Below are 11,927 nucleotides of genomic sequence, written 5' to 3' on the forward strand. Positions count from 1 at the left end.
AGCTTTTCTCATGCTTGTGATTTGGTGACTATTTTAAATGCTGATTCATTAGGGATTATTACAGCTGATGTCAACTGGTTGTGGTGATGGGGTGGGGACAGAACATAAGTGGACAGAGAAAAAGGGAACAGGCTCATTTAAAGTACAGTGAAGCCTTGACAGAACAGGATGGTTCACAAAAAAGATGTGGAATCCACAGTTAAAACAAGAATGATACACATGCACACAAGAAGCGAGTTCTGCGAGGAGTCCTGTTGAACGTAGCGCAGTGGGGGGAAGGCTTCCCTCTCCCAGGCCTACCTCGGGAGGAGGGGGAGGAGAAAGGGTGGGTGTGGGCGGTGAAGGCAGAGATCTCTGTTATTCTGGTCCATTTAATGCTGTAACTTCTTTCATTTATTATTTTAGCTTTAAAAAGAAATAAAGGGTTCAGATTTGAAAGGGGTGGGATGGGTGGGTGGGGGGGAATGCCAACAAAAGAACACTGATTGTAATGTGAGAAAAGTGTATTTTTGTATTTTAATAAATATTGTTCAATTTTTAATTCAATGTCCCCAAAGGGTTAAATTGAATAAGATCATATAGGTTCTTACCAGCATCAACCAAGTCATTTCTATTTAAAGAAAACAAGGGGAGGGGAGGGGAGGGGAGAGGTAAGGTGGGAGGGAAGGCAATGTTCAAAATGCTAAAGCTGTCAACAATCTTTCCTTAGCTTAAATAAAAGCACCCCGATTCTAGTGCACCTTCCTCCAGCTAAGTGTGTTAGTCCCTGGCTTTGTTGGGGGTAGAACCAAATTCCTGATGCCCTGGAAAAGCAGGGGAAATGGGTCAGCCTCAGCTCCTGGGACCGGGCCAGAAGTTAAATGCCACCTCAGCAGAAGCTGCTGGTCAGGCAGCACCGGCTCTGCCCAGGGACCCTGGGGGACCTGGATTTAAGAGGTCTGCGGTAATGCTGTTTGGCTTAAGTTTCCCACAGGCAATGTTCCTTCTGTTCTCTGGGTGCCAAATAGCCAAACATGTCTTGGTGGTGGTGGTGGGTGTCTGTCTCCTGACGCTTCCCAAGTGATGACGTCCAGGGAAGCTGCATGAACCGGGACCCTGCGTCTCTTCAGCGCTTTTATACTGATGCAGGGAATCGGCACTGAGTGGGTGTGAGCTCTCTGGCACTGAGCGGGCAGAGAGGCAGGCAGCACTTTGCAGCAGTTGGCTAAGAAAGGGCCAATTCTTCATCCCCTGGGTAGAGGTATATGTAATTTCTGGGTACCGGGGTGCGTGGCAGCATGCGTGCATGGTGCACGTTGAGATACTGCCACTCACGCTTCTGGGCTCCACATAAATGTTTCCCTCAGCCTCCCCTTGCCACCCCACCCCCAACACAAGGAGAAAACTGCAGCAGAGTAAAGGGTGGGACTTGGCCAGGACCAGCTGGAAAGGCGAGAAAAGAGCCCTTGCCCAGTGCCACAAGGCAACTCAGGCTGTTTAGGGCAGCTTCCTGGGGACACACTCAGGGGCAAGTGTGGTGAAAGCAGCTGCTTCAGGAACAGAGGGTGTGGGGCTGATTTCCTCCCGCCCCTCCTTTTGGATAGTCTGGGATTATACAGTGGCTCTGGAATGATCAAGTGTCTGTGGCTGAACTAGAGATCTGAGGGCAGGGGTACAGGAATGGTCCCCAAATATTTCCGCGAAGAGTCGTAAAAACAAATGCATGTGTCCTGGGGGCTAAGCATATTGCCATCTTAGAATCTGAGGGAGAAGTGCTTTCTAGAAGGAACCTGAAAGGTGGGGGAGACTGAGAATATGGCTCCTGGGAATAAGCTTCCTTAGAGCTGCAAGGGTAGCTCCCTTCCCCACTGGGTCCACTCCTCGACTTGGGCAGCGTTTCAGCTTGTAGAGCAGCAAGCCTCCAATGCCGTAACGTTGGGTATGTCCTCCTTTGTAGCAGGCACCTGGGACAGCTTTTCAGAGAGGAGTCCCATGAGTACCAATAGCTTTCATGCTGTGTTGGTGACTCATCCTCAGGCCCAGCGGCCAAGCTACAGGGTTTGTCACCTAAGAATGGGACATGGGTTGGTAGTTCTTCAGGGGAGTAGTTGTAGCAACACATTAGAGGGAAAGACTGCTGCTGCTTATACGAAGTTACAGAATTCTTTAAGGGTCATGAAATATCATTTAGTCTTTTTTACACTGTCTGGTCAAGGAAACAGCCCCAGAGAAATGGAAAGATACCTCCAACGTCGCACTGCTTTTAGTGGAAGAGGTGGGACTAAAGCCCAGATCTCTGGGCTCCCGAAGCAAATGGGCCTTCCTTACTCAGGCTCTTCTGAGCCTTCAAGAACCTTTTTCTTTCCTGGCTGATACGCAGTGGAAATGGGACGACCTCCCTATAAACAATGATGTGTATTCTGCTTAGAAGTGCTCAGTCTCCTTCAGGACTGGCTCTACTGGCCTCCCAGGTCTGACCAGAATTTTGACTACAGTCGTCCCACAGCTGGCCCGAGGGCCACATGTGCTAAGGAGTTCGATTCTCAGGACTGCACAGAACAGCTTCCGATCCTGAGGTTCAACGGCAGATGGCTGCCAGAGACAGGGTGATATAGATAAGGCAGTGTGTTCACAAAGGGAAGGGTAGCTTGGCCTTCTCCCAACCTCAGCCTTGGAAGCTTGTCTGAGTAGAGGAGTGACAGAGGCCTTAAAGCACCTATCAGAGTAAGTTCTCCATAGTGGAATGCCTTCTGCCTATTTGGCTCAACAAGGAGACCGGGGGGAGTGGGGAGAGGGGGAACAGGGTCGGGGCGGGGGAGCTCCTTAACTCCTCTCCTCCACAATACCCACCCCACCCGAGCTCTGTAAGTGCCATGCTGTGAGTGCTTCTCCCATCATCTCCTCTAGGCCTTTGTCACTCCTTGGTCTTATGCCGCATCATATTATCAGAGAAGGGAGAGCAGACAGGATAGTTTGTAAGGCCTGGAGACATTAGCTTTCTTGTGGCTGTTTAACAGGTATTGAGGCCAGTGGCTTGCTGGGTTCTGGGTAGAACAATGTCGTAGAGTCTCTGGTCAAACGATCCCCATTGGTGGTGGGGAAGAGGTCCAGAGTCCATGCTACTCGCGGTGGAGAGCTTTGGTTTCCTTCTGTGGAGATGGACTGTGGCTAGGAGAGGGCTAAGGGGAACTTACACAGCCCACACAGCCTAGGCGATACTACCGCAGGGGTCCAGAGCCCACAATTAAGGCCCCAACATTTTGCTGCAACAAAGCAGCAGGGGATTAAAATTAGAGAAAAAGAAAAAGAGAGAGAGAGAGAGAAAGAGAAAGAACATTTATATCCAAACATATGTCTGATTTTATCTCCTCTGCTGGCACTCAGCACTCCATGCCATCGGCTAATGCAGGCACTGTTCACGCCATTTCTAAATCCTGCCTCAGCTAAACTGCAAGGCAGCTTTTGGCCCAAAAGCACCTCTCCTGGTCTCTATCATTCAGAAAGCACCCATTACCCCTGAGGGGGTGAGAATGGTTCACACTGTAGATTAAAGTCGTTTTCATCTTTGCTTTAAATTAAAATGAAGTAAGCTGCTTCTTGGAACAGGGATAAATGCTTCAGGGACCAGATCAGTGAAACATACATATTTGCAAAGCAACACAGCACAGTGCTTACAAGCACAGACTTTGGATCTGGTATTCCTGGGTTGAATCTCAGCTCCATCGCTTCCTACCCGTGTGACTTGGGACAAATACTCCACTTATTCATATGTAAAATGGATATCATAGTATCTACACTTCACTACTTCATAGGTTGTTGTGAGAACTGAAATTATATAAATAAAATCACACTCAGAATGGTAACTTAGTGTTGTATTGTTGGTAGTTATTTGATGATAAACATAAGGATATAGACCAACTGACCAGCCCTCCTCAATCACCCCCTCTATTCTAGAACCTCATCTGTTCCCAGAGAGAGAACATGCTTATGGAGCTATTCCAGAAGGGAAGGATGCTTATCAAGAAGTTAGGGACAGTGGGACAGCACTATCTCTATAAGCACAGACCCAATAGGAAAGATGGGTTGTCCCTTCTCCCTAGGAAAACAGCGCTTTTTGCTCTGCTCCCTAATCCAGCTCTCTAGCTGGCCCAAGGAACTGTTTTTAGTTCTAGAATAGATTACCTTTCCTTGCAGTAAGCCGGGAAGAAAGGAAAGGTGTATTCTTAATGATGCACAAGCTGAGGACTGGCCAGAAAACATTTATCTCAGAAACCTTGGTCCTTTACTGAGAGGATAAACTTCCTAGAGTCTTCTCCACCTCTCCCTGTTTCACGGTCAGGATACCTTATGAAGGGCAGGGGAGGGCCGAGGTACCAGGAGGGAGAAGGCAGCAGAGAGAGGAGCTACTGGGGCTTCAGAACAGAATTAGAGGGCTTGGAGAAAGTACAGACAGGAAAAGAAAAAAAAGCACCATAACCTGAGCAAGTGAGAACAGAACAGAGCTCTATGGCAGCTACACAGGCTAAGGGTCTGCAATGCAGTTAAGGAGGAAAGCCAGGGAGATTCCTGTCCTAGCTCGCAAGAGGCTGGCTGGACCCCAGATGGGGGAGGACTGTTAAGTGTGAAATTCATGGCATGGAAGAGAGAAGAAATGCAGGGAGATCAACTCTCCAAGAGAAGCCTAAGAGAGAATACATTTTGATTTCCTAATGAGTGGCTAGAATTAGATTTTAGGATGATCACAGGTTTTATCCTCTGGTACATGCCAGCTCTGCTGTCAGTACTTGGGCCAAACCACCTACCCACAACAGTCCTGTTCTCTATCCTGCAGGCTGTCCCCTGCTTGGGGGAAACAAGCCAGCCCTTAGGCCTGTAATCTAATCCTGACCCTGACAGCCTCATTAAGGGGTCTGCTCTGAATCTAGTCCCTCTCTTCTCTTCACAGAAGAGGTTGGTGCAAGTCACTGTTTATCCACAAAAGGAGTATTACTCCAGAGGGAGGGTATTATATAAATTGTGTTTTCCCATAAAAATGGTGATGACTGTGAGTTCGGTGCACATGGACCCTGGCAGTGAGTCAGAGAGATTAGGCCAAGGCCTATGGGGGATATCCCTGGGAGCAACTCTCTTGTCAAAGAGTGTTAGCATTTGAGAGGGCGGGGTCTTCCTTAACTTATCCCGTGAAGATTTTTGACCCTGCAGTAGGGAACCACTGAGCTGGGAGGCTGCTCTAACGCCCAGTGTGGGGCTAGATGGAGTGAAGTAGTACTGAGGTACCTTCGTGGTCATTCATTGTATACCCAGGAACAGTACTAGAACAATTAAGAAAGTTCTGATCACTAAATAACAAAGGAACAGTCAATGATCCACTTGCTTCTTTAATACCCATCCACCTTATAATCCCACTAATAAGTAGTGCCCTCGAGTAACTGTTCTATTGGGGGTGTCCCTCCATAATCCCCATCTGAGTACAATCATCTGCCACAACAGGACCTAGGACATTTTTGCAAGATCCTTCCATTCTAGAAGATTGATGACTCTTCTTCCAATAGTTCTCATGTAGTTTCCTCTTCCAAGGCAAGTCCTTCATCTAGTCACTTAAAATTCCTTTAAGATCTCACCTCTAGTTTCCCTATGTCTGTGCTGGTACTGGTTTAGTCACTAGATAAGTCACTCTACCTGCTCAATGAGTCAGCAAGGATGACTGAGAAGAGCTTTCACACAGTAACTGTTCTCTGTGCAAAGTTTGGTTTCTGGCTACTTCTTCCTGGAGTCTTAAAGGCCCTGGTTTCTTCCCTTCACCTACCTACTCAGATTCTGCCCTGTAAATGAACCGAGTGAGTTACAGGCAGCTCTCCAGAGTCGGGTCCTGGCACAGAGAGTGCAGCAGTGTTTGCAGGAATGCTCAGTGCGTCCCTCACAAAAGACCCAGAACAGGCCCTGAAATGGAGCTGAGGCCTCATATACTAACAGCCAGTTTCTGCAGCCTACCGGCTGCAGTGGTAACAAGTTCTAATCTATTACCATTGCAAGAAGACTTAATTTCTGGACTTAAAGGAAGTCGGATAATACTTTATCCTATTAGCTTTGCCTGTGTGAATTGACAATTGGCTTCCTTCTGACATGACAGCATATTCTTCCAATTCATCTCTTTAAGGGGATGAATTGGGATGAATTGGGAGAGTCTGGAATAAGAAAGGAGGGAGGGCCAAGAAAGACATCGCTAAAGGAACCAGGGAAAGAGATGAAAAATTTTTAATTAGAAACGGGGAGGGAAGCTTGGAGATACCTGCTCAGACTGAGAGATCTCAAAGCATGTTTGCATTTCATTTGGTTACTCTGATGAGGGAAGTGACTGCACCTCCTGGGTGTACCGTGTGCATGTGTGTCAGAAGGTTCTGAAGCCACAGACAAGTACAAAAACAAGCAGAGTGGGGACCTGGCCTAAGCCATGCCTTTCTTGTTCCAGCCTGCTGTGCCTTCAGGGTAGCTTTCCCTTTCTTTAGCCTCCTCTGCCACCCTCCTGTCTGAAGCCCACATCTGCTCTGACCAGTGCTATCAGGCCAGCAGAGGCCACCTCCACATCATGGGTGTCTTATCAAGGCTGGTCAACCTTGGGTTGGCAAGACACTGAGGACAGAATGATGGTTTATAGCTTCAAAATTCAGGGATGTGGAGACAGAGAAGGGAATTTAATTTCCAAGTTAATTCAGAAAACTTATTTATGAGGAAAATGAAGGCCAGAGAGATGTGACTTGCTCAGGTGTCACATAGCTGGTGATGCAGAGACAGGATCTCTGGGCTTTGGGTTCTCAACCCAGCAGTACTACTGAACACCAGCAGGGCCACGGTGAATGACAAATCCAGGGGGCGCCATTTACAGAAACTACAAAGTGATTAGTGTCCCCCAGAGTTTGCAATTTGATGCAATCCCTTACAGTTTGTTTCCAGGGAGAGGAGGGAGAGAAGGGGAAGGCCTTTTACGCCAGTTATCTGTGCTTAATGCTCTGACATGGTGCCCACTCGTGACTTCATTCACACAACTAGAGCTGAGAAATGAGGCAACTTTTCCTTTCTCTTGCACCACAAATGTTCCAAGGCGTGTGAGTTTTGATGGCAGCCCAAACAGGTAATAAATTAAAAGGAGTATTTGCTGCTTTATGCTGCCTACCCCCCATTCTCTCCTACCCCCCAGAGAACTATGAGGTAAAGAATGTGTATCCCTGTGCAGGGAAGGCATATAGAAGCTGTATCAGGTTAGAGGTCTGTTCAAGGTCAAGATGACCACTAGAGAATCAGAGAAGTCTGGAGTCCTGCTTCCACGTCTCTCACCTTCCCTGGTACTGTGTAAACAAGGGGACCCTTGCAGGGAAGGCTCAGAGCCCAGGCTGACTCCAAGACCTTCCCTGAAACATGGTCTAGGAAGCTAGTAACTGTCTCCTCTTCCCAACCACCTCAACAAATCCTCTCTTGGGAAATGGACTGGTCCTGGCTATAATTTTATCACATACATTTAATTAGAATCTGTCTCCTTCATGATGGTTTCAAGCCAAGTCCCTGCAGAAACATTCTAAAAGAACAGCCGCTTTCAACCAAGGATCTTTTAACCAAGTTAATTTAGCAGAAATTTGCCATCTTGGATGGGATAGCATTACCTCTCTTTTTGACTTCAAAGCTGGGAAGAGAAGGGAGGTGGAGAATGCAGAGAAATAAAGAGGAGGGCGGGGGCTTCCAGCAAATGAGTTTTCATCTATTAAGGAGTGGTAATTTCTGCTAGCTCCCCTAGAGACTGGTCCCCTCCAATAATGGCCTGACTCTAATGATTCCCACTCCTAAGCAACAGCCTGTGTTCTGCTGGTGTTGAGACAAACTGTGCCAGAGAAATTCCCTTTCTCTCGGAGGTGCTGCTGTTGTTACACAGGAGAGATTAGCCAGCCAGGAAGACGTGCTCTTGGTGGGGGCGAGGATAACAAGAAAGAATGCTCTTCTCCAGTGGGCACGGCACTGCTGACCTAGGATATAAAAGGCTGAGCGGGAGGCTAGAGGTTAGTGAGAAGATGAAATGGGCAGGCACTCTGACAAGAGAAAGTGAAAGCTTAGGTGCCTCCTGAGGAGTGAGGAACTCCACAGGAGACAAGCACTGGCTGGCTGGGAGGCAGGGGGAAGGCTCCGGGGTGTGGACTGTGGGTGTGGGTTGAGCTCGGACGCAGTGGACAAGAACTGATGGGCGTCTGAGATGTGGAACATGGTGATCGGTTCACTGGAATCAATTTCGGACCCTTAAATGTGGGTCTTTTCCAGGATAGAAGCATAGGAATGTGGGTCACCAATGAAATGGGGGTAACAGCTGCGACTAAGGCTGCAGTGTCCGCTGAAGGGCTGGGGTCCTCCCATTCCACCCTCTCCCTTCTACACTGAGATCAGTGTAGAAGCTCATTCTGTGGCTCTGGTTTTTGCTGAGGCTGCTGCCAGCAGGTCTTGAGTAGGGGGTGGGGAGCCCCCTTATTTTGCCCCTGGTGGCTTCCTTGTGATGGAGACGGAATGCTTCCAGAGGCTGCCTTGCCAGATGTGCCAGCAGGCAGCCCGGCCAGAGAGCCTGCAGTGCAGACAGATGCCCTGTGCCGGATTCAGGACGCTGAGACCCTTTATGGTACCGCGGCTCAGCTCTGGGGCAGGGCCAGAGCGGCAGGGTAACGCTCCGCAGCCAGATTCATCTTCCCGCAAACCTCTGCAAATATGTGGGCCATGGAGGGAGGCAAATTTAATTAAATTACTATGTCATGGGCTACCCTTCCTAAGCAAGGGCTAAACACAGGCTCCCGCTGACGCGCAGACCCATCTGTGGACACAGAGCATGCGCTGCTTTGTGCCCGGGCCACCAGCAGCTGGATGGGGTTGGCAGTGCGCGGTGCTGGCCCCTCTGCCGTAGCCAGGCCGCATCAACAACAATCCAGCCCCGGCCCCATCCGGCTCTGATGACCTTTTCCTTTCTACTTAAAAGATGGCTGAGCGGCACTCCCCCTTCCGACATTAGTTCATTTCTCCTCAAATGCCTCTCCTGCTGACACGCAGGCCTTTCCCGTCAGGCGGCGCCCTGTGCGGAGCTGGGGAAGGAGGCCTGAAGCCACAGAGAAGTGTGATTCAGAGGAGAGCAAGGGCAGGGTTTGCTGAGCTTGGCAGGAGATGGAGGGGTCTCCCTGGTGAGTCTCCTGAGCGCTGCTTCAGCAGCCCCCCGCTGGCAAGGCCGTGTAGCACAGGGAGCTGCGTTCAGGGGCTGGAGGAGAGCTGCACAGCTATCTTTCCCCCGTCCCTGCACGAATGCCATGGTCGATACAGAGCCTGATGGTCACACGGAGGCAAGGAAGTTCAGCAGCAACGAGAACTACTTAATATGTGGAAATCAACACATGAATGCTGCCTGTGCTGTACACATCCATCCCACAAAGCGATTCCGTGTCGTTTCTGGTCTGGAAGGGAGGCCTCGCTATTCTAGTTTACAAAGTACTACAAGGGTAAAGACTTTGCCCTGAATAGTGCTGCTGCTGATCCTCGGGCTTCCCTCTGCAGGTGAGAAATGGCCTGAGGCGGTACCAGGTGTGAAGTGGAGAGCAGGAGCCACTAAGAGCCAGCTAATGGGGTTGTCCATTTGGAAGAAAGACCCCAGAAATGTGGGGCGCCTGGGTGGCTCAGTGGGTTAATTTAAGCCTCTGCCTTCAGCTCAGGTCATGATCTCAGCGTCCTGGGATCAAGCCCTGCATCAGGCTCCCTGCTCGGGCTCACTCCACCCCTACTTGTGCTCTGCCTACTTGTGATCTCTCTTTCTCTCTCTGTCCAATAAATAAAATTCTAAAAAAAAAAAAGAAAAAGAAAAAAAAAAGAAAGACCCCAGAAATGTGAGCTGGGGAATCTTTCCCCGCTTGTCCCCCGAGAGAACAGAGCCACTCTCATGCCTAAAATTTTAGCAAATGTAACACCTGGAGCCGGAGACAACAGGAAACATCTGGGCACTGAGCAGTTATTCTCATGCACCGTCTCAGGTCCGGGGCATCCTGGCACTGAGCAGAGCCCCCCTCTCCCCACCCCCGCTCACCCAGGTGATGCGAGCAGCGTGGGCAGCTCTGGGAGCTGAGGCAGGCTTAAAGGCAGGCAAGGCCATGGTGAGTCCAGAGTGCAGAAGATGGGGTGGGGGGGGCAGAGCCTCCCACTCCCAATCTCCAAGCCTCTGAAGGTGCTCTTAGGGGCCTGCAGGATGGGGAAGGTGGCTCCCTGCTGGAGCTCTTCTGTCCTCCTGACCTGTGCCAAGCAGTTCCAGGGCCGTTCTCTTTGTAGAATTGGGGATGGGGTTGGCAGTGGATCCACCGCAGGTTTCTGGCTATAAATCTAATGGTTACTCTGAGAGTTAAGGCAAATACTGTCAGTTTGGGTCCTTGGGACCCAACTCAAGAACCTGGACTGTGCCCATGAGTCACTCTCAGCCCAGCAGTTTTAACGGACTAGAATTTGTGGATCAAAATCAAAAGCAGGCAGGTCATTAAAGTGTCGTCAAAGAAAAAGCAATGTCAGAGGAGAAGACAATGAATCCAAAAGAGTATGTTTTCTAATTAAGAGGGAAGCAACAATCGTAGCAGAAGAGACAGCAAGGTATAATGCTAGAAGGCAGCCCAGGAGGTCAGGGCCAGTCGTGAAGAACAGGAAATTGACCAGCTTGGTGACCTTGATCATGTGGCTTCAGAGAAACAAAAAAAAGGTTCCTTGGTACTGGACTATGCCCAAGGACCTTTGTTCCTTACACATGCCCAGTGGGACAGAAGAGAGTAGACCCCATGCCTAGGCTGTAGGAGCCATGACATCTGTAGTGGAGTAAGGTCCCCTAATTCTATTCCACCCAAGTGGCTCCATGCTCACTGGGACAGAGAGCACTCACCAAATGCCTGTCCTTGAACTATGGAGATAAAAGCAGGTAACTCTTCAGGTAGTCCCTGTCTTCTTTAGTCAGTGTGTTACTGGTCCTTGGGTGCCAACTGAGACATTTCATCATGATAAAGGATTAAAAATACCCTTACCCCAAAGAATAAAATACCCCAGAGACTAACAGAGCTCAGTCTCCATATTACCCTATAAAAAGGGTTGGCTCTGGGGGCTTATGTTCCTGTTTAAGCAGCCTAGGATTGGGATAGTTTCCTCTATCAAGAAAAAAGCCTTGAAATAAGGTGCATAACAGCAAAGGAAACCTCAGGATGAATCATGTGAATATTAGTACTGCTGAACCTATGGCATTCCAAAGCTGCTGGGGTCCCCAAGGTTTATAGATGACCCAGATGAGCTGGTATATTCACTATGGGCCCTGTCCCTAACCACACAGGTGCAGGAGACTGCTGCCATAGCACTCCCTCCCCGGCGCCGGCTGTTGCTAGAGTGTATGGCTGTGGGTCTGTCTCAGAGACAGCTTGTGAGACAGGACACCCTGATTCCGGTGTCTTGTCCACAGCTCAGCAGTGAGGTGCCATAGGAAAAGGCAGAGTAAGGCTCTAGGGCTACTGCAGCCAATCTTTCTCACGTACAAGGTCACCCATGACCCCCCTCGCATTTGTTACCTGTCACTTCATTTCTCTTGCAGAGGGACAAGGGGAAGGGAAATGAATTGATTACAGTGGTGTATTACAGGGCACTACTCTTCAGCACCTTGAACTGGACTGAGGAACTGAGGAACTGAGTGGCAGTGCACTCCCTTAAATCTGCATTTAAGGGAGGAAAGGGTAAGAAGAGAAGGAAAGGTGATTTCTGGCACCTGCTCTCTCCTCTCGCTCTCAGCTCCCAGTAATACTTAGGAAGTGGAGTGGGTGGAACTGAGCATATTTGCAAAAACAGACTAGCTCTGATGCAGCCTGAAAAGTATTTTCAACACAACATGAACTCAGACCCTCCTGTACCCTTGTCCTATGTGCTTC

At 49.3% G+C, this 11,927-nt stretch overlaps 1 protein-coding gene across 1 annotated transcript in view; it reads right to left on the bottom strand.

The window, feature by feature from the left end:
- The window catches only part of SND1 (staphylococcal nuclease and tudor domain containing 1), a 411,376-nt gene that overhangs the window by 63,369 nt on the left and 336,080 nt on the right, over positions 1 to 11,927 (bottom strand). The gene's annotated exons all lie outside the window — the stretch shown is intronic.

This window comes from Mustela nivalis (assembly GCF_964662115.1).
Source record: "Mustela nivalis genome assembly, chromosome: 12".
Classification (NCBI taxonomy): Eukaryota; Metazoa; Chordata; class Mammalia; order Carnivora; family Mustelidae; genus Mustela; species Mustela nivalis.